The sequence below is a fragment of the Podarcis gaigeae genome (genome assembly GCF_964106915.1).
Source record: "Podarcis gaigeae genome assembly, chromosome: 14".
NCBI classification, from domain to species: Eukaryota; Metazoa; Chordata; class Lepidosauria; order Squamata; family Lacertidae; genus Podarcis; species Podarcis gaigeae.
Genome location: NC_139690.1, coordinates 6,214,645 through 6,237,379, shown reverse-complemented (window position 1 = coordinate 6,237,379; position 22,735 = coordinate 6,214,645). Strand labels below are relative to the sequence as shown.

At 46.8% G+C, this 22,735-nt stretch overlaps 1 protein-coding gene and 1 long non-coding RNA gene across 8 annotated transcripts in view; one reads left to right on the top strand and one right to left on the bottom strand.

Moving 5' to 3' along the window:
- Positions 1 to 755: 755 nt before the first annotated feature.
- On the bottom strand, positions 756 to 3,608 carry LOC310831824. Its single transcript, XR_014557995.1, has 3 exons — positions 3,442 to 3,608; positions 2,014 to 2,166; positions 756 to 851 (listed from the first exon to the last, which is right to left on the bottom strand). It is a non-coding gene; the product is annotated as an uncharacterized lncRNA (long non-coding RNA).
- Positions 3,609 to 3,685: 77 nt separating this feature from the next.
- Positions 3,686 to 22,735, top strand: part of CGNL1 (cingulin like 1) — a 97,320-nt gene continuing 78,270 nt past the window's right edge. For 2 of the 7 annotated variants that reach the window (XM_083712477.1, XM_083712471.1), the window contains exon 1: positions 16,006 to 16,527. The gene's annotated coding sequence lies outside the window, so the exon portion shown is untranslated. Of the gene's footprint in view, positions 3,858 to 9,389; positions 9,479 to 11,819; positions 11,934 to 13,155; positions 13,268 to 13,800; positions 13,885 to 16,005; positions 16,618 to 22,735 lie in introns of those variants that run through there. The other 5 variants (XM_083712472.1, XM_083712473.1, XM_083712478.1 and 2 more) reach the window with 5 other exon arrangements.

Genomic DNA, 22,735 nt, shown 5'->3' with positions numbered 1-22,735 from the left:
TCAGTTATTTTAACACTTTTCTTATGCTATTGTGTGTTTGATTTAGAAGGAAGGAAGGAAGGAAGGAAGGAAGGAAGGAAGGAAGGAAGGAAGGAAGGAAGGAATTGGTCTTACCCTGAATTTTTCTGTTTACTGGGAATGATTGATAAAATTCCTCAAAGGGACATTACTCCTCCTGGAAGGAACAGGCAGGGTCCACTGAAGCTTTTTGCCTCCTCCCCAGGGGCAGACGTTATGCCTCACATCAGATTGCCTAGCAGAACGGACAACGTGACCCCACACCAACATTTCAACTTTAACTCTGCCATTGACTGAAACCTAGCAGTTGAGAAATTGTACTGAACAGCAAAAGAGAAACCAACGCTAAATAGAGAAGCATAAAAAGGGCTTATCCACAGCAAAGTAGAACAGATACCCCCCCCCCCCAAAATGAGTGGAACATACACTGACAGGCGAAACTCCTAACCATATGTATGGCTGTGGAAAGAGTCAAAACCCACACCCCTCAGCTTGCCAGCAGAAGAAGGAGAGGTGGGTGGAATGTCATCCATTCTCAGTAAACAGAATTCATGGTAAGACCAATTTCCACTTTTACCTAAGAATGATGAATGATGGAGGGCATTCATCATGGGGATGGATGTAAGAGCAGTCTCAAGTGTGGGCTTGACACAATACAGGAAAGATCCTAGAACAGATAATTCAACAGACTATGAGCACTTAGAAAAGGATGCTGTGATTACTAAAACTCACCATGGGTTTCTCAGAATGCTGGAGAGGCTGCACCTTCTTAGGCACATACCTCCACATGTGGTGGGAATGCCCCAAAACACATAATAGACGTAACTCCAGAACTAACCTTATTAAATATCTTCCAGAACAACAATGTACACACACATGACAAGGAACTCATAAGTTGCTTACTCTTCAGCAGCAAGAAACACTAGACACTGAAAAGACCTATCAGGAGTGAATATAGACCACTGGTACCAAAATGTATGGGAAACTGCCTACTAGAAAAGGTAACTAACAAATTTAAATTAGCACAGGGACAAGCAAAACGGATACCTTCACCTGGTGAGGTTCCCCTTAATCACATGCCCAGCACAACAGGACAATGACATATCTCTCCCCCCCACACACATACAAATCAATCTGACCCAACAACCTCCCCCCCCCCACTTTAAATATTTTTTTCAACTCATTATGTATCATTTCCCAATATTCCTCAGCTACTCTACAGGTCCACCACATATGATAAAAGGTTGGATTGGGCCCCAATCTCACTGAAATATGGGCAAAAGTGTTTGAGATTGAGGTGGGTGAGAATCTTAGAAAGAAGCACAGATGTAGAGCCAGCTCTCTGTGAAATGCTCTGTAGCAACAGCAACTAGCCAGAGAGCATTGCTGAATCCTGGAACAGTTAAAAGTTTAGCTTTTCTATTTTATGTGCTTTTTCATTGCATGAATCAGGAAAGGCAAAGTTTGGCCAGAAGAAACAGGCTCCGGAGCAGCAGAAATGTGCCGCCCCCTCCTCACCGCTCTCATGGCGAAAGGCCACCTCCATCAAAGGACTGCAAGCAGAACTCATTTGGCAACTATTAAGAACCACAAAGTTCTTGACGATGAAAAATATCCCTGCATTCTTGGCTTCTCTGTGGTGGGTATCAAAACATGTGAGCACCACCAGGGAGCCTGTTCTGAGGTACTTTGTAGCTAGCTAGAACGGTTGCTTTGAGGGTGCCAAAAGAAAGTCATATAGTAATAATAAAAATAAAAATAATTTTTTAACAACAATTACAATATGCAAGAAAAACAAAACCTTGAGAAATGAAATTGCCTGCATCCTTCGATTAGCAGTCAACTCCAGAGAGCCTTCTAGAAGCCACACTTCTTTGCTCAAAGCTTCCCAGAACTGCTGAACCCTGGGGCTTCCCAGAGCTGCTTGCAGAGTGGGGAAAGGAACTCTTATTGTGCTCAGAAACACCCATATTCAGCCCATGTCTTGTTACTTACTGCTGAATATCATGTGGGCCCAGTGGACAGCCCTCGCACATATGAGGCTGGAGCGTCTCAGAAAGAGCAGGCAGGCAGGGGGGAGGGGACGCTGAGTGCATAGCACTGCACACATCGGAAACTCCAACGCGGTCACCGTGAGCAGAGATTCTTCTGTTTTTTAAGATATATCAGAATTTGGACTTAAGAAACAGGCATGTTCTGGAAGAAGGAGACAAGTTAACCTGGTAGAGAGAAGCCTTTGTTTTCTCTTTATATATTCACTATGCTGTTTTATGATTTGGCAGCTCTTCACCGAAGAAAAAATTAGCTACTAATGGATTGTAATTATTAATGGATTGCAATTATTAATGGACTGCAAGAGGGAATCAGCAAGAACTTTATAATGCTTATGGATTAACTGAAACAATGGAATTGTGTGGAAAATATTGGGATGTTCTGTGGCAATACCCTCTTACGGAGAACTCGTAACTTTGATTTATTATGGTGTTGGCGAGATATCAGCTTGTTATCGGATGGGAAAGTATTCAAAGAAAACTCTGGAAGTCTGCCCGGAGTAATGGCCATTCGCCAGACGTCAGACCACTTTCGGTTTTGAGAAAAGCAAGATGGCGAAAGGTCACTACGCAGTAAAATTGAGTCTTTGGAGTGGGGGGCGGGGAGGAATGCCAAAAATGATTGATTGCAACAAGAAATGAAAGTCAAACATTAAAAAAAAACATTCCACACAGAAAGTTACTCCTCTTGCAAATTAAAGGATATGGAACAATTTAAAACGAACGAAAGTCAACACATCAGTGGCGGTTAAAATAAAGGATCAACATCGGAACTGTATTATTTGGATTAAATAAGCGGACTGGAGCAGGAATTGGAGCAGTCCTAAAAAACTAAAATCAGAACATGGGAAGTCAACCAAAATGTTTAATTTGGATTCTGACAATTGGCTTCTTTAATTGAATTATGATTTGGTATTAATGTGGTCTATATTGGATTGTTATTAATGAAAAACTAATAAAAATTATTATACAAAAAAGAAAAAAGGAAGAGGAGGCAGGCAGCTTGGCTTGGTGGGTGCTGCACCGATAGAGCACCCTGCCTGCCCAGCTGGTCTAAGACCACAGAAAGGATGAGGAGGAAGTAGGGCCAGAGGGCTACCTTCCCAGACAGCTTGTTTGCCTTAGAACTTGTTTATTTTGCAAGGGTATCTGAAATTCTGCCACATTGTCAGCTCTAGATTTCAATGGGCCTTTCAGAATACACCCTCCCTCTGTGAATCTACCTCCTCACTATAAGGGGAGCTCCTGCTGGGGTCTGGCCCCCTGGGAGATGCCCACTTATGCCAAGCCTTGGGGCATCCTGTTCCCACTGGTGATTGATTGACACCCTGTGAACCTGCCACCAGCTCTAGTATGGAGGGTTAAAGAATACCGATGATGTTTGATCTTCTTCCTGTCGTTCTCTTCAAATGACTGTTGCTTGTTATTTCACAACAGATTTTAATGTAAACAGACAAGCTCCTGATTACTAATGAGAATGACTTTAGGGTGGGCTCAGTGGAAAGAAGTGGCTTTAAATTAAAAGGACGGTGAACTGATTCAGACAATGAAGAAGCTGCAGGGAGCCTTGAAGTCAATGGGACAGTGTAGTTCTGGAATTCTGATCCTAGCAACATAGCATCCAAAGCAATAGCTTAGAATGGAGGAGGGCAGTTCTCTGTCAATTGCAGCCTTCACAGCTGTTCTGTAGGGAATAAGGAAGACCGTTTCCTGAGCCACTGTTTGTAAAACAGCACAGGGTGTACATACCAAAAGGGGAAAAAATCAGCATTCATTCTACAGAATCAGGTACCAACTGTATATATTTTCAGCTGTGCTGCTAGTTTTTACTAACACCCCCACAATCCTATAAACTGCCAGAACAAGACCACCAGGTTAAAACCTACAGGTAGCCATATTCAGCAGATCACAGGACCCCTGGCAGGATGGGGCAGCCTGCCCTAGAGCTGGCTCTGAGCTTGTTGGATTCTGGAGCTGGTGGTGAGGCCAGCTACTGCTCGAGCCCTTCTCCACTTGGAAATATGAGACATAAAGAGGGGCTATTCTTAATACTTAACTGACTGACCAACTGCGTTGCAGACAACTCAGTTCTTCCCCCCCTCAACATAATGCCTGTCCGCCCCCCCCCCAAAAAAAATCCTGGCTACGCCCATGTTATCCCAGGGAGGAGAGCCCTCTCATGTCAAATAGCAGCTTTACGAAGGTGTGGGTGATATTCTCTGGGACTCAAGTAGAGGAGGAATCAGTTGAAAACCCACTGCATGTGCCATTATCTCAATCTCCTCCTTCTTATATATATTTTTTTAAAAATATACAAGTGATGTGAAACCATGTGCTAAACGACAGAGAAGACTGGTTACATTATGCAGCAGGAGCTGTTGGTCACAAAATGGAAGGCCACACTTCTGTTGTGTCACCTGTGCGGATGGAGAGCTAAAGGAGTCAGACATTCCTGTGTGCTTTGACAGGCTTCTATGTCAAAAGTGAGAATCGGATCCATGTGCTATAAGGAAAAACTGCTCCTTTTCCCTTATGGGGTATCCAAGAGCCCGTTATAGAGTCTTTAAGTGGGTTCCCTACCGATGGGAGAAAATAACAGGGGCCAACCAGAGTACGGTATATGGAGAAGCGAAGCAACAGGGTCCCTACTCCCCACACACAGGAGGGCGGACTGAACCCAGAACAATGGTGCACAAGCCCTTATATAGACTTTTGAAACTGCCCACCCTGTAGCCCAAGACCCCCCCCCCAAAAAAACCCTCATACATACATCACAGAAGGAGGTGATCTACAGCAAAGGAGACCTAATAATGGTCACTGGTTGCATTGCCTGGGCAGTCTGGCCATTCTTTTGTGATGGTTAATACTTTTAGTTCCTGAATCCAGATCACGGGCTCACCCTATTCATACACAAATATGCCCTTAAGGCAGGTAAGGAAAATACAATGGGGAGGCTTTCCCATTTCCTTCCTTCTTGCAAAGAAATATTTGAGGTCAATTTGGGAGAGCCAAAATGGCTTCGGGATTGCTCTCTTGTACTATTTCAGACACGTGGTTTATATACTCATGTATGTGTGTTTGCCTTGTGCATTTATGAACATTTATTCTATATCTGAGACCTTAGAATTCTTATAACACATGACACCAAAAAGCCAGTGCCAACACTGTGTGTGTATATGTGTGTGTCCTCTTTTTCCAGGACATGTCCTCTTTTTAATGGGAATGTAAAATGAGAGTCATCATGGTGACCCATAGTTAAAAGCAGAAGTCAGCAAACGTGTCCTCTTTTTTGCTCTTCAAAATATTGCAGCCCTAGACTGTGTGTGTGTGAGAGAGAGAGAGAGACAAAGAGAGAAATTCCTTCTGGGACTTCCAGATCCTGTCAGCTTCTCTGCTTAACAACTGCAAAATTAATTCTGCTTTTGCTGTTTTCCCCTGGGAAAGCATTTATGATTGCACATTTCTCAAAGCAACAGGCAAATAGCTCCTCCGCTTTTTTTGTTTCTTCCAGCAGGTGGCTTGATAAATACCCACCTGCCTAAGCTGCTCCCCAAAGTTGCTTTGATTTCTGGCCTTCAGTCGGAAGTCTCCCTTTCCTGGCAGAGTCTTTGGACTCCCCCTTACATCACTACAGAAGCCATGATGAAAGTCTGAAATCTCAATCAAAGGCTTAAGGAAATAATAATCCACTGTTGCCCTAATTCCTCCTGGCAAACATCTCAGTCTGACAAGAACTGGCATTAAACTTTTACTTATTTTTCTGGCCTAAAATGCTTTTCCTAATTAGGGGAGTGGGAGTGGGTTTCTTCATCCTTAACTCCTTGGCCTCCCCACTAGGCAGGGATGGGAAATGCACCTTCCTGCAATCAGAACTCCTTATGACAACTTCGCCTTTGAATTTCTTTTTGCACAGCCCTGGGCGAAGCACTTTCACACCCACCAGGGTTGGAGGAGCCCCAACAGCAGAACAAAAGGATGGCCATGGGTTTCCTCTCTCAGTCCTTGACTGCCAATTGAATAAAATATTGGGGGGAGGGCAGGTAAGCCCCACCCTGCATAACTAATCACATGACACGGTGCACACACACACCACTTGAATGGCAATGCCCATCAACTGAGGGGGGAACCTGCCCCCCTCAAATATTTTATTGGTGGGACCGAATATCCCTCAGCCCCTGGGAGCTGGCTCCTATGGTTATTGGCATTGATGCTGTGGCAATTCCTATCTATTGTTCTGTCGGTATGTGAGTCTGTGATAAGCTTTAGAGCAGCCTTCCCCAACCTGTTGCCCTCCAAGCTGATATTTGACTTCCCAGCTCCCATCAGTTCCAGGCAGCCAAAAGTCAGGGGTGAATGAGAAGTCCCAGAGACTCTGCTTCCAGGGTTAATCCCTATACATTTACTCCAAAGTAAATCTCATTCTGTTCAGTGGGAGTTTCTCCAAGGTATGTGTGACCAGGAGTACAGCTTTAGTTTCCATTAGTTTCCTTTGAATGATAGATGTTTGGAGATTTATCAAGGGTTTCCAATGTTTTCTTTATTTCAAAGTGTCTAATCAGAGTTTACTGAAAAGGGGATCAGACTGAAAAACAGACATTGAGGTTTCCAGCAATCAACTTGGGGAGCAGTCACTTAAGGGACCCCCCCCCCACTTCCACACCTTCACACAAAAATACACACCGAGTCCAGAGCACTGTTTGTGTTATGAATCGGCAGTTCAAGTAACATCTTACTCAACCATTAAGAGTAACATTAAGCGTTTTGGGGCATTAGTAGGCAAAACCACTCACAATAGCATCACACTTCTTATAATAAACTATTTCAAAAACTTGGGCAGTGAATTACCACAGCTCCTATCACTAATTGACTTATCTGCTTGCTTGGTTCTTTAAAAAAAATGACACCCCACCTTTCCACTATAAAATGCCACTCAAGGTGGTTAGCAACATCCCCTCCCTAAAAGAAATCAAAATAAAACAATTTAAAACCCAAAATAGTGTGGCAGATAACTAAAACATCGGAATGCATAAAAAAGCACCCAGGCTAATAAAAAGCCTGCCTAAATAAAATTTAGGTAAACTTTCAAGTTTTTATGCAATGTGTTTGCTGTTTGCCAGAACATGTTGCTCTGAGTGGTGAGGAAGAGTCTTCATTAAAAAGCTTTGTTTCAAATGGTGCATTCTAAATACCTGGGAGATTTAGAACATTTGCTTATATTTGTTCCTGCTCTCCCCTTGGGGCTTCAGGTGACAACTCTACCATTTTATGATTCTATGACAGACTTTTCTGATTAGTAACTTTGGCCGTAGTTGGCAAGAGGCCACAGGAAGGTGAGGGGGAGCTAACAGACAAGATCTGCGGATGGCGGCAGGATGAGGCCGAAGGGTGCAAAACTGGCTCCCAGCCCCAGCGTTCCCAGAGTGCTCCTGACTGGGTCCCAGGAATCAACTGCATGCACTCTGAATAGGCAGCATGTTTCCTTAAGGCTGGCTGCTGCCTTGTTCACAGTGGCGTAGCGTGGGTTGTCAGCACCCGGGGCAAGGCAAGTAATTTGCGCCCCCTAACCCGTGGATTTACGCCCCCTAACCCTAACCCCCAGATGTTGCGCCCGGTGCGCCCGGCCCCCCCTGCACCCCCACGCTACGCCACTGCTTGTTCACGAGCTCTTCTGGCCTGACTGTGGCAGACACTTCGAAGGAACTGGCTTTGAGCTCCACACCAGACAAAGGAGCAATTCACAAGAGCCCAAACCTGCTCTCTCACACCTGCTTCATCAAACTGTAGCATTTTCAGCACTGTGGAAAACAATAAGCTCTTATCCAGCTCCACTGTGGCCTCGCAGCTAAAAATATTCTGTCTTTAAACCCTCCTTTTACTTGCTAGACAGAAACATTGGTTTTCTCACAAGATAACATTTGGGGTTTGGCAGACATACGCAAGCGAAAACAAGCCAGCTCTTGAAAAGTTCCCAGGGTATTTTTAGGAACAAAGATGGGTGGTTACATTTACCCAGTTCCAACGTAGAAGTGCAGGCGGTTCTTTAAAGAAGGAAGAACAACACCTTGGCCCTGTTGCTGCCTCTCCTGGTGAGAAAGAATCGCCCCAGTGGCTGCTGGAATATTATTCTCTGAAGAGCAACCACCGAAAAATTCCTAAAAACCGCCATGGTTGATTCTCTGTGCATAGCAATTGGAATTAATTCCAGTTCAACTCAATGGGCTGGATTCCCCAGAAATGGGATTATTAGACTAATGTGGGCATAGCTCCAACGCAGCCTCCATCTCCCAGCTTGCCACATTATGCTCCAAAATGGAAGTGAAAGAAACAATGCTGAAATCGCAGACAGCAGGCTTTCTTCCAACAGCTGTTTTGCTGTTGCAAGAAAGAGATGTCAGAGATGGGCTGGCTTCAGTCTTGCTGGGGTGACTTAATCTACCAGGCCAAGAAACTTCACATACTGCAGGGTTTTGCATACACAAAACTGCAAAATCAGACAACATGGAAACTAAAGTTTTTGGATCTTAATCTCTTCATAAGCACAAGTGAAAACAGGATTTTATTTTATTTTTAATTGCCCCATATTAAACAGGGGTTACACAGTGGATGATGGTCCACTAAGGCAACAGGCGCACAGCCCTCTCACATAACACGTTACGCATTTTAAAAATAAATTCTCCCCAACCCCAAAAAAATCAACATCACACATTCTTTCATGTTCAAAACACATTTTATACTTCTACTTGAATTCAGAGAAGCTCTGCAAGCATTTCTGTCATTGCAGTCTCTGTAACACTCAAACTATCCTAATCCTAAATTATAGATATGGCAAATAATAATAATAATAATAATAATAATAATAATAATAATAATAATAAAATTTATACCCCGCCCATCTGGCTGAGTTTCCCCAGCCACTCTGGGCGGCTTCAAGTGTTAAAAACAATACAGCATTAAATGTTAAAAACTTCCCTAAACAGGGCTGCCTTCAGATGTCTTTTAAAGAGAAGAATATGCCCTCCGATATGTCTCTGGGCAGTTATTGTGAAGATAAAAAGACCGTAAAACCCTCCAGCTAACTTAAAATGCTTTTACAAAAGTAGCATGGTGCAGATGATAGTTCAGATGAGAATTCAGTGCGCACAGCCTGGGTGTGCAGCACAGGAACATGGGTTGCATCCTGCCTACACACCCTCCCCAAGCAAGCTTGTCCTAGCAAACGGCCATACATTGGATTTGCCAAGGACACCTGCATAAAGTCTGCTGTTTGTAGGCCTGAATATCCTTGGTTGTGTCTCAGATTCTTTTTTCTTTGATTTTTAGGTGAGGCTTCTTTCATGATTTCCAACCTGGCTTCCCTCCCCAGTTGAAAACTGGGTCATGAGTATTACCTCTCTTCTAAGGAGCTCATGGTCTCCTTTCCCCCTTGTTATTATCCTGTGTCTGAGAGACAGTGAGTGGCCCAAGGGCAACCAATAAGCTTCTTGGCTGATTGTAACCCTGGTCTCCCAGGTCCTTCTCCACTTAATAACTCACCACCTTATTCCACATCCTGGGGGAAAAGACAGAAAAGGGAATAAGTTGGGGAAAGGGAATAATCTTTTCCCACATGTCTGGATATTTAGGGTCTATTCTAAGAGTCCTGTGTGCCACTTTTAACACTAACCAATTCAGGCTTCAATCCTGTACATATCTATCAGGGAGCAATTCCCATGGAATTCTGTGGGGCTTACTTCTGATTAAAGTACAGATTATTTGGCTTGCGTTCACACTGGAAATGGTGGCAGCAGGGACCCCCAAACGGCGGTGTTTTAAGTGTCCATTGGAAGAGGGTAGGGAGCAAACAGGGGGGGCACACAATTTTTATCCCAGCACAGAAACAACTCTGATAGCCCTTCTGAACCAAAGTAAGTCACTTTTAAATTTAGCTGGGTGCTAGCTATTTGCAAAATTGTATTTGTTAAATGCCCACAGTAGCTTTCCAAAGGAGGAGGAGGAGAAAACCAAACTTGGCCATGTGCCCGTGACCTCCTAGCAACCCCACTGGGTCTCGTGGGCACCAGCTGCCATTGCATTACGTATGTAATTTTCCCTGGCTTTATGTTGGCGCTGATTAATGCATTGAATTTGGGAAAGGGATTAAAAATGGACTTTACCACCAGATGGCAGTGTTGCATCACTTCACTGCTCTCCAACCCCTAAAACTGACAAAGTTTGAGGTCTGGCCATGCTAATTGCCATGAGGTCATCATAGAACAGGGGGTCAGCAACCTTTTCCAGCTGTGGGCCGGTCCACCGTCCCTCAGACCATGTGGGGGGCTGGACTATATTTTGTGGGGGGAAATGAACGAATTCCTATGCCCCACAAATAACCCAGAGATGCATTTTAAATTAAAGCACACATTCTACTCATGTAAAAACACGCTGATTCCCGGACTGCCCGCAGAAGGCGATTGGGCCGGATCCGGCCCCCAGGCCTTAGGCTGCCTACCCCTGTCATAGAATCATAGAATTGTAGAGTTGGAAGGGACCACAAGGGTCATTTTTCTAGTCCACCCCCCTGCCATGCAGTAATATTTTTGCCCAATGTGGGGCTCAAACTCAACACTCTGAGATTAAGAATCTCATGCTCTTACTGACTGATCAGTATAGAAGCTTTTTGAAAGAGGCACATTTTCTCTTCAAGAGAGAAGGTCAGTTGGGAAGTTCTTTCTCAACTAACTGTAATTGTGTTGAAAGTCCCAGAGATATCAGGAATTCGGCAAAGTATTGTCTGCACATTTCACTGTGCAAAGCATTTAGCACTCTTTTCTCATCTCTCAGCTATGTTTGGGGTGCCAATAAAATATTGGAGGGCCCAGGTTAGCCCCACCCCACATAACTGATCACATGGCACAGCACACAGCAGCACAGTAATACCCATAAACTTGGAGGGTGGTCCCCTCAAATATTTTATGGGGGGGGGGGTGAAGGGACCTCGGCCCCTAGGAACTGGCTCTTATGGCTGTGTTAGCCTACTCCAGGAAAAAGAACATCACCACATAGAGATCTAATGATGTACAGTACATATTTTGCCTGAGACTTAGCAGCATCAGTAAACTTGTTGGTCTCTGAGCTGCCACAAGACTCTTGGTTTTTCCCATCAGTCCTTATTACCTAGGCCAGCCTGCACCAACCTGCTGCACCCCATAAGCTTTGGACTCTGGACCGTTGTGCTAACTGGGGGTGATTGGAGTTGATAGCCAAAATATCTGGAGGGCACCAGGTTGACAAAGGATGGCCTAGACTCTTCTGTTACTACTGCCTGTCAAGTCAAGGATAAAGAATCGATATAAATAAGTGTGCATGCTATATATGACAAGATAACAGTCTGCTATTAAGAAGAAATCAATGCTTAGTATTTTGAAAGGGTGGCTGAAACAGGCTAACAATTTGGCCATCTGCTGCAAAACATTTAAATTGCAGCTTTCTATTGCCATTCCTCTTTTGACTCAGCTCTGTGAACCCACTGGGGCAGAACACAGCAAAAGATACTTCAGAGCTTTTGTGAAAGCCACATATTTGCAAAAAAAAACCCCACAAAAAACTCCTGTAAACAGTGTTTGCAACAGGCACCACCTTTCCAGTAAAGGAGCATTCATCTATGTGATAATGGAAGAAATACTCATTTTGTATTATTACTCAGGTAATCCACTCATTTAGCAGAACAAAAAAATATATGTGGTGATTACAATAGTAATAGCTGTTCCACAGGAAGGGCAGAGCCATGAACTTCTGGGAAGCTTCTGGGGCAGTTTCAATAGGAAGACAGTGAATGGGGGGGAAAGAGGGACTATCAGAGGCATTGATAGGGCAGATTGGAACAAGGTTGATCCCTTAGTTCCTCTACTTTTGAAAGGGTAGACTGGCACAAAGGCCTTGACCAGGGGGTTGGGCAACCAACTCCCCCTGCTACGGGGGCCACACTGTGCCCTTCTGATTCTGAAACAGCAGTTCTTTCTCTTCCCCAAGTTGCATGGAGATAATTTGCTTTTGAAACTGAGCATAGATTCAAGAGAACTTTGTGGTCTTTGGAACACTATGTTGGGTTTGGAAAGTGTGATTCGGAGCCCTCAGCCCTTTCAACATCTTGCCCAACTGGAAGACTGTCTTCTGAATGAGAAACTCTGCCAGTTGGGAAGCAATTAAACCATTTCCGTTACAAGGTTAATTACAGGCTCAGGGGATAATAATAGCTTATTTTCTTTCCTAACTCTACAGCTGAACGTGACTCAAGGAACCAGACCAAAAGGTGTGGCTCAAATTCCATTTCACTAGGTGGCCCCAGCTTGGCCAAGGATCTATGTGTCTTAGCAGGGCTGTCCCATCCAGGGCAAATCACACTCCCCACTTGCCTTCATAAGCCTAGAAAGGGAGTGGATGGAGAACCTCATGGGAAGAGGCAGCAGGGCCCCACACACACACACCTGTGTGTCTCAGCCTCAGTTGCTCACCTGGGAAACTACATCACTATGCAATTATACCAACTTTGGTCATTAGGTAGACTGAGGTTGAAAGGGATACTCAATTAATTTTTTAAGATGACTGCAATGAGTGTTAACCATACTACTTATTGTTTATATGACTTTTCATGTTTCAAGCGCTACAGTTGTATGGCCTTGGTATTCAGCTCTGTAAGACACGCCAGGATTGTTGTTGGGGTGGTGGTGCTGAAACTGAGTAGTGGTAGCTTTCCTAAGATGACCATTGACCCAATGCTCCATTTGGAGGATGCTTGTATTTACCAAAAATCTCCTCCTGAATGAGTTCCCTTGGCATTTGAAAATTTCTGCTCTAAATTTCATTGCGTGTGGATGCAAGATGGACCTCCTCTGGGCTCAGGGCCTTGTCTATTCCAGGCAGTCCATATACTCTGGAACTTCCACCTATGGGGAGTCCGGGCTGCCTCTTTCTTGTGTTCTTAAAGTCTTTGGAAATTGCTGATTAAGATCTTTAACCAGCTCCAGCCTGCTGGGTTGTTGTTTTTGATCGCACTGCTGCTTCACTGCTCAGTAGCTTGGTTTTAATGTTTGGTATCATTTTGTTGAAGGTTTTGTTACCTGCCTGTTCCAGTGTGTGAGCAGCTGTGGAATTTGATGAGCAGTGGTAGCAGAGCTTTTTTCCTGAAAGTACTCTAGGGTACGCAACACCATCACTGTGTGGTACGTGAATATTTTTTTTAATTAAAATGTAAAATAACCCCATCTTAGGCAAACTAAGGCCCGGGGGCCGGATCTGGCCCAATTGCCACCTCAGTCCAGCCTGCGGATGGTCTGTGAATCAGCGTGTTTTTACATGAGTAGAATGTGTCCTTTTATTTAAAATGCATCTCTGGGTTATTTGTGGGGCATAGGAATTTGTTCATTCCCCCCCCCCCCAAAAAAAATATAGTCCGGCCTCCCACAAGGTCTGAGGGACAGTGAACTGGCCCCCTGCTGAAAAAGTTTGCTGACCCCCGGACTACACCAAACCTACAGCTCCCCACTCCTCCATTTCTGCCACCTGAGGCAGGCAGCCAAGGCAGGAGGACGGCTAAGCCCTCCCGGCAGCTCCATTTGGCGCTTGCCACCTTGTGAAGACCAGTCAGGGTGGCACATTGGGAGGCAGAGAGATGCAGCCAACATGGGCGCCCTCCACCTACAAGCTCCAACTTGCCCCTTCGCATCTCCCCTCCGTTTCAGAGAGGCGTCTGCAGGAGACCTTCGCAGTGGGTCATGTCCCACCTTGATGCAGGGTGGGCGTGTTGCCGTTTTGGATTTTCCACACTCCTGGACTGAAGGTTTGTTCTCAGCGGGATCACACGAGTGCCCATTTTGTGTAAGCTTGCTTCCAGCCAACAACTGAATTTTATAAATTAGGACCCTGGGGTTCTCTCTAATTTTCTGTGGGATGTAGTAGCAAACCTTACACACAATTTTATCCAAGTAATTTAGGAAATTAAAATTTTGGGAAGGAGGCTGAATGGGGAAGGAGACCGTCATTGGAACCTCCCTCCCCACAACGTTGAGAGGGAGCAATTTCATTTCCTCTTGGGTCTCACCAGATTAGTGGTTGCATTCATGCCACCTTGAGATTTGTTTGATTATTGTTCACATTTGACTCCATTTATAACTTATTTTTGGCCCGTCTTACTGATATTTGGGTAGAATAATAAACTGTTTCATGTTTATGTCCCTGTGCATCTGATTAAGAATGAACACAAATGGCCTTGCAAAATGCAGGCTATAAGAACCAGAAGACAAGCTTTATTTCAGACAGCAAATATGACTCAGGCACCCAACAGACCCCTCCAGATCAGGAAAGCTGCATTTCGTGGAGTGGTGGTGATGTCGGGAGCAGAGGCATGGGGGGGGGGGAGCAGAATCCTTTATTTGCCCACTATTTCCTTGCTGGGACACAGGTGGTGCTGTGGCTTGCCACAGAGCCTAGAACTTGCCGATCAGAAGGTCGGCGGTTCAAATCCCCGCGACGGGATGAGCTCCCATTGCTTGGTCCCAGCTCCTGCCAACCTAGCAGTTCGAAAGCACGTCAAGTGCAAGTAGATAAATAGGTAAATCGGCAGGAATGTAAACGGCGTTTCCGTGCGCTGCTCTGGTTCGCCAGAAGCGGCTTAGTCATGCTGGCCACATGACCCGGAAGCTGTACGCCGGCTCCCTTGGCCAATAAAGCGAGATGAGCGCCACAACCCCAGAGTCGGCCACGACTGGACCTAATGGTCAAGGGTCCCTTTACCTTTTTATTTCCTTGCTGCAAATTGTTCCTGCTGGAATTGGCATTCTGATACACAGAGGTGTAAAATCCAAAATGGCAGGTACCCAATTGACAGGAGACATGACTGACCAGAAAGTGAGCTGCTCTGCGACCCAAGAGGAAGCACAAGGAGATCCATTCATTTATAATTACAGAATTTATATTTATATCCTCCATGGGCTGTAGCTCAGTGCTAGTGCATCTAATGTATGCATTTTAGTGTCTTCCAAAACAGCTCCCACACAGAACGCCTGAGGGTCTTGCAGCCCTGATGGGGCCAGGCTCAGGTTCTTAGGCAAGGTCGCCCATCAGCATTTCCTTGGGTTTCGCCCCACCTCATTCATAGCCTTCATTGTTGTAAAGGCTTTTATTCTAATCCTCTTTTTACGCCTAAGGGAGACTCCTTGCCCTGCTTCCCTGGTTCTTATTGACTCTTGATTTGTTTCCTGAGGCTGCAGGACTTGCGTCTGTCACTCTCCAGCCAGCACACTCCTCTGCAATTGTGGGAACACCTTGGGCGACTTACATATATTCTAGGATCGCAGTGTTGGCTAGCCAGACAATCTGGAACCTCGTGGCTTTGTTTTAGCGAGAGGAGGCAGGCCGCCTTCTGCGAGGGACAACACCCCCCCCCTTTATAATCTAATTCAGTTAAAGCAGAAGGAATCTTTGCCAGTTCTCCCATCGCGGGAGGGAGGCAGATTATCCCCCCCCCCCTTTTCAGGTGGGCTGTTGATTGATTGGAAATATTGCTCCCTCGCCCCCTTTGAGGGTTTCAAAGTCCATCAAAGGGCGGCTTACAGGCATCGGGCCATTAAAATCGGAGAGCGGAGACTGGGCTAGGAGCCTTGGATTTTTATAGTACTAAAATCAGCCTCGCCCTTTGGGCATTGGGGAGGCTTCGCCTGCAGTCTCCAGATTCGGGCCCCCTTGAAGGAGCCGCCAAGCTCTTCGCTGCTCTACCCGCCCTAGACATAGGTTTCAAAAATCGAAGATTCGGAAGGGGACGAAGCTGGTAAGTGACCCGGGAAGAGACTTTCTTCCTCCACTTTGCTGGGGTTGGGCAAGCGCCATCTCCCCTCCAGAAGGAAGCGGGGTCCCGGGCGCCTCCTGCCCCCCCCCGCTGCCTGCTGGCTCCCTCGCGCAGTCCCGGCGGGCGGGCGCTCTGCCCATGCTCGCGGAGCCTCTTTCTCAGCTGCGCGGGGCTTGCTTCCCGGGATCTGGTTTTCGTCGGAGGAGCGAGGCCGCGGCGCCCGCGAGCATGTGCAGAGGGCGGCGGAGAGCGCGGGCGGCCTTTCCCCTGCGCGACTCCGCCTCCGCCCGGGGTGGCTCCCCGTCTCGGGTCCCTCCCCCGATGGCCGGGAGGAGGCGGGCAGTCGCGCTCGGCCGTGCCTGGCTCGGAGGACCAGCCTCCCTCGACGGGGCGCTCGCGGGGAGGAAGGAGCGCGGCGCCGGCGCTGTCGCCGACTGGACGGCCGGCCGGGATCGCGCAGGGGGAATCGGCGCTCTGCACGTGCTCCGGGGCCGCTTTCTGAAGTACGGGCGACGCAGCCTCCGCGAAGGGCTCGGCGCCGTCGGAAGAGCCCTGCTTGCGCGGCGCCCCTTGCAGCTGCAGCTTCCCGGGAGGAAGAGGAGGGTCTCTGGACCCCTGGAGGGGAGCTGCCCTGTCCAGGTGAAGCTTGCGCGGCGCCCCTTGCAGCTGCAGCTTCCCGGGAGGAAGAGGAGGGTCTCTGGACCCCTGGAGGGGAGCTGCCCTGTCCAGGTGAGGGCGCGGGAATCCCGCATAGCCAGGGCAGAGCGGAGGGACCGATCCACCGGGAGGCTCTGCTGTCTTCCACAGTTCGCATTCGTTTAAAGGGGAGTCTGCCCTCGGGGTTTCCATCTCTTTGAGTCCCGCTTGGATTTGCCACCTGCGGTACCAGCATCTTGGCCTAGGCCTGCCCTGCCCCCAGACTAACGCTTCCCAGCATCTAGATACCACTCGCTTTCTTGCAGGATCCTTCCGCAGCTGGCCTCTCCCCCTCCTCTCTTGCCTTGTCAGAATAAACGCCACTTTAGGATTTCACTGCCTACCAGCAGGATGGGCAGAATTACTACATGTTTAAAATTATGAGCAGTGGCGTAGCGTGGGGGTGCAGGGGGGGGGCGGCTGCACTGGGCGCAACACCTGGGGGTTAGGGTTAGGGGGCGCAAATCCACGGGTTAGGGGGTGCAAATTACTTGCCTTGCCCCCGGTGCTGACAACCCACGCTACGTCACTGATTATGAGGCATGGCAGCTAACTAAATTAGGGTAGGTAGGTGGGACTTCAACTCCCACCTGCCCCAGCTAGCACAGCCAAAGGAGTCCAGCAACACCTGGTCGCTCCCCCTCCCCCAAGGTGGGGAAGGCTGGTGTGGATTGGTGCATAGTTGAGCTATGGTCCCTGCTCCCACGTGAGGCAGTGATGGGCGCCAGCTTGGGTGACTTTCAAAGGGGTTTAGGCAGATTTGTTGAGGGCAAGGCTATCAGCAGCTGCTGACCCAGGCAGCTTTGTTGTGCCTCTCTTAGTAATGCCTGTTACCAGGATCCACAGGTGGGAAGAGTTGCTGTTGCCCTTGTGGCCTGTTTGGGCGCTTCCCACAAGCAGTGGCGTAGCGTGGGGGGTGCAGGGGGGGGCCGGGCGCACCTGGCGCAACATCTGGGGGTTAGGGTGCGCAAATCCACGGGTTAGGGGGCTCAAATTACTTGCCTTGCCCCGGGTGCTGACAGCCCACGCTACGCCACTGCCCACAAGCATCTGGTTGGCCACTGTGAGAGCAGGACGCTGCACTAGATGGCCTGATCCCGCAGGCTCTTCTTACATTCCTACTGTGCCCTGAGGGTCAGACTGTCTCCCAAAATCCTCAAGGATCAGGCCTTGTGGCAACGTTGCTTTCCTTCAGTGGTTCTCAAGTGCCTCCCAAGGAATGGATGCTGTTTGTTTGTTTGTTTGTTTTTAACAGTTTTTATTGATTTTTCATTTGATACATGAATGGACGCTGTTTGGACATCTCAGCATTGGGCAAAGTGAGTGGGGAATCATGCGCTTGCGCCCATTAGGCTGTTCTGCTTCTCTGAAATTTGTCCGTTTCAGCCCCTGGATTCATGGGCTTCTGGAACCCAGGAGCAGCAGGAGGCCGGTGGCACTGGAGGAGGAGAGATGCTTAGGGTGGGTTAGGATCCTGTACTGTGCAAGAAGGGCTTCTCTCCTCCACACTCTTCAGTGAATTCACTGGACACAATAATCTTTCCTTATTTGCCCTTCCCTTTATTTTTCCCTGCTTCTATCTTATTTTCTAGTCTTTGGAACCTCTGTAGTTTGTCCTTAGCAATCAGGATACTTCTTTCCTTGTGGTGGGTTCATCTGAGATCAGATACAGTGGTACCTCGGGTTAAGTACTTAATTCGTTCCGGAGGTCCGTACTTAACTGGAAGCACCACTTTAGCTAATGGGGCCTCCCACTGCTGCCGCGCTGTGGGAGCCCGATTTCTGTTCTCATCCTGAAGCAAAGTTCTTAACCTGAAGCACTATTTCTGGGTTAGCGGAGTCTGTAACCTGAAGCATGTGTAACCTGAAGCATATGTAACCTGAGGTACCACTGTAGTCCCTAGAAGTTATTTTCTGCAAATGCTACTACTGCACAATAAGTGTGGGTGGATGTGAAAACTTTGCAAAGAGGCTTAGGCATGACTCCCAATGTGTGGGAGCGAAAGACCAGGCACTCGTTAAGAATTCACTGTACAGTAAAATAGTATAATGCACCTCTCTACTGAGAAGTAAGTCTCCTTGTGTTTAATGGGGCAGTCTAAGCTTTGGTTTAGGGTTGGCACTGAGGGGAACAGTTTTCATGCCTTCAACATAAATTCAGCTGGTTAAACTATGAGAGCCAGTGTGGTGCAGTGGTTAAGAGCGGTAGTCTTGTAATCTGGGGAACCAGGTTCGCGTCTCCGCTCCTCCACATGCAGCTCCTGGGTGACCTTGGGCTAGTCACACTTTGAAGTCTCTCAGGCCCACTCACCTCACAGAGTGTTTGTTGTGGGGGAGGAAGGGAAAGGAGGTTGTTAGCCGCTTTGAGACTCCTGAAGGGGAGTGAAAGGCGGGATATCAAATCCAAACTCTTCTTCTTCTTCTTCTTCTTCTTCTTCTTCTTCTTCTTCTTCTTCTTCTTCTTCTTTTCTGGTAACAAAATACAGTTATGAGGAAAGCTCCACCATGACTCCACTGTAATTTTGTGTTATGCTTGGCTGCCCTATGGCAACCATGTTGTGTTATGTCATGCACCAATGACAGCCATTTTATGACTGGCGCCCACAGCACTTTCTCAAAATTTGAAATGTGCGCACTGGTCCAAAAATGTTGGTGAACCCTGATCTGCTTGGAGACATGTGGAGCAGCATCAGCTGCCACTTGGTTTGCTACAATCAGTGATATTTTCCCCAGTAGTCCCATTCTTATTTTCTATTTTTAAAAATTCTTTTTGGAGTCTCTCGCTCCCCTCAGACCATTGAAAGGTTTGTCCTCTATGGCTCTTTCCCTGATGGTACTCCTGCTCCTCTGGCCATTTGTAGAGCCAGGGATGATAAAACAGTGCGCTGGTTCTGGGGTGGTTGATGTGTCACAGAGTACTTCAATTTTTGCACAATGTCTGTTGATGTCATCTGGGATAAGCAGATAGACAGTTTAATGATGGGCCACACATCTGTAGCTGGTAGGGAAGGTAAAATTAAGTTTCTTAAACAACTTTGGGAGCTCTCAGTCACTATTTTGGGGTGGAATTCAATCAAATATTGCCAAATGCAGGCATTGTTAAATTTGGAGTTATTGCACAACAAGCTCTATTCTCTCCCAAATCAGACTTTTTACAATAAGGATAGCGATGCACTTGAAAGCTTGGGATAACATTTTATTGGCATGACATTGTCGAACTTCCTCTCAAACAAATCAGAATAAACGCTCAATAAATACCCACAAACTTTGTGCAAAGAAGTTGTCTGGAAGCGACCTTCCTGTTAAGGGTGATGCTTAAGCGCTGTTCCAGGAGAGAAGGAGACGAGAGGGGTGAGCATCCCATTGTTGATTGACAGCAGAGGGAGGGAGAGGAATAAAGAACCAAACAGGTTCAGGTCAGCAGCATGTTCGCCATCCACACTGTTCAAGTTTTCACTATTGTTTTTCCACCACTCTATTCCTGACTTTTCATGATGGGCTGCTAGAACCATCTGCCCACCCTCTTCCCTTGTTGCAGCATCAGCCTAGGACAGCAGGCTTAAAACTCCCTGTCACTTTTCCTTGTCAGTTGTGGGACTGCTTTGTCCCATGCTTTGGGGAAACTTCACTCATTTCATTCTGAGCAGTAGCTCTATCAGGAAAGGACCCCCATAGCTCAGCAGTGCAGAAGGCCCCAGGTTAAATCCAGGTAGGGCTGGGGATGTTGCGCCTCTGGAACCCTGGAGAGCTGCTGTCATGACTGTGCTGCACGGACCAAGGCATGGCATCTCAGACAGAAAAATATCTTAGGCTGACTCTTGAGCTGAAGACATCTTGGGTTGAATGCAATCTGTAGGATCTGTGTGTAATGCGGAGAGCATCGTTTCTGGTAACGTGAGTGTTGAGGAGGCCCTGCAACTCTGAATGTTCTTCCCAATTCTGTTTGGCACAGTATTGAGCAGGACTCCTTGATGTTGGTGCCTTCCCATCTGGGCAAACTCTTGAGTCTTTGACTGTACAACCCCTTACATGTCTACTCTGCCGGAAGTCTTCTTGGGGAGGAATTCCAGGGCAGGGCTGAAGCCACTGAAAGAGAGTAAAACTGCCCTTCTCTTCCTAAGGCTTTGGAGGGCTGCTAAAGAGTTTGCTGGTGTTAGTCTCCAGCTGCTGACTTTAAGATTATGTATTTTTATTGTTGCTTTGTTGAACTTGTTAATGGCTTACTGGCTTTGTGGTAAGATTCAGTCTTGATTCTCATCTGCGCCATCCTCTTCAGCCAGACAGTGACATAAACATCTGAAAAATAAAAAATCAGTAATATGTCCAGACTCCTGAGTGGAGATTGGCCAGGACATTTCTTTTGTGTGTGTGTCCTGTTTCCCTTTTAAAGTTGCCTGCACTTCTGTTGGTTGTTCTTTTAATTTAAATAATGTTACTACTGTCTTTTAAACCATTGCTCTTTGTGCTGATTGTCAGTTTAAATTTTTGGAGAATATGCCAAATGGTCCTATTTGAAGCAAGGGGTCTGAGGACAGAGTGAATTGTATGGTTTCCTCATGTTGATGTCTGTGCACTTGGGAGACATAGTCCCCAGCCCTATTTTTGTCTTGCATCAACTGCAGAGGGACCTTCTGGTGTTTGCATACTGTTAGGCTAGAACTTGGAAGCGGCAAGGGGTTGGTTAAAAGTTGTGACTGGAGACTAAAATGTCTTGGGGCTGCGTGTGGAAAGAACAGGACTCCTGTCTGCTGTGCTGGCTCTGGCAGTAGACGTGGGACTGTTTTGGGTTGGGCACGCCGGGAAAAAGGAAGGAAACTTCATTTTCCTGATGAGATTTTGACACCACCATTAATGTCTCTTTTGTCTGAATAACTCATATTGGGTTGAGATGCATGTTATGCATGCAAATAAATGAATGAATGTGTAAGGCTAGGTAGGATTCAGGACATGTTTGTGTTTGCTTTTCCATTGTAACTAGAAGCATTTCTTGTTCAGCTGTGAGGCGATGATGAGTGCAGTGATCTCTAAGGCTATTTTGCGACACATAAAACAAGTTCTTGGTTCTTTCTGGATTTGCTGGTTTACCTGGAGGCTGTGCAGCTGGTGTGAGGGGGGGGTATTTCAGGTTTCGGGGTGAATGCAGCTCTCCCAGCCCCCCCCCCAACAGGCTCTCAGACACCTTCCTCAGGCCATGCCCCTCAACGGGACACGCTAGTCTCTAGCACTGCTTTGCACCTTCCTTAAGTCATTTTGCCTGGCTGAAATGTATTCTTGATTTATGGTAATACCACTTGCTTGTCTGGACCCAGAGGAGAGAGAGAGTGTGCGTAGCAAAAACACACTTTTGCATGGCTGGAATGTGGCCTCTTGCAGGAAAGAAAGAGTTACGTCCATTGCTATCTGGTCCTGCCAAATTGCCCTGATATGCAGCTGCCAGAAGGTTCCCCATAAAGCAATCCAGCTGGATAAAAGTTCCCCATTCCTGCTTCAGAAAAACAGGTTCTGGTATATTTTACTTTAATTCTTCTACTACAATACTATGCTTTTCTGCAAGGAGCTTACAGGATCCCCACAACCACCCACAGCACCCATTATATCTTCACAACAACCCTGTATGGTAGGATAGGCTGAAAAACAGCAACTCACCCAAGATCACCCACCCACAGAATTTCACATGGTTGTGTGTCTTGAGCCCAGTGGGTCTCTCTGGCCTTGGCTCATCTTCCCTCTCCCTGATCGTAGAACAATGTAAGGTGGAAACTTTTGTCCACATTTGCTTGTGGAAAAGCAGATATAGCTATGTTGTTTCTCCTGGAGTTTTGATTTCTTTAATGTATGCTTGTTTGATAAGCAACCTTTGAAATAAACCTCACATGTGAGAAAGGGCTGCAGTTAAGCCACCTGATGTTGGAAAAGGCCTGACATTTTTGGGTCTCAGGATGGAAATGTTGGCAGGGTTTGAATTGACCTGTCATTAGCACAATGTTAGGGTAGCAGATGGAAAGGGAAGCATCTCTTTCAGAACTCCTGTAAAAACATGCATAGGGCTTTGGGGAGCAAATCCTGTCCATCTTTTGTCTGTGGCTGTAGTATTAAGCAGAAAAGTCTCTGTTTGTGTGTGTGTTGACTTTGAGCAGCAAAAAATGAGACT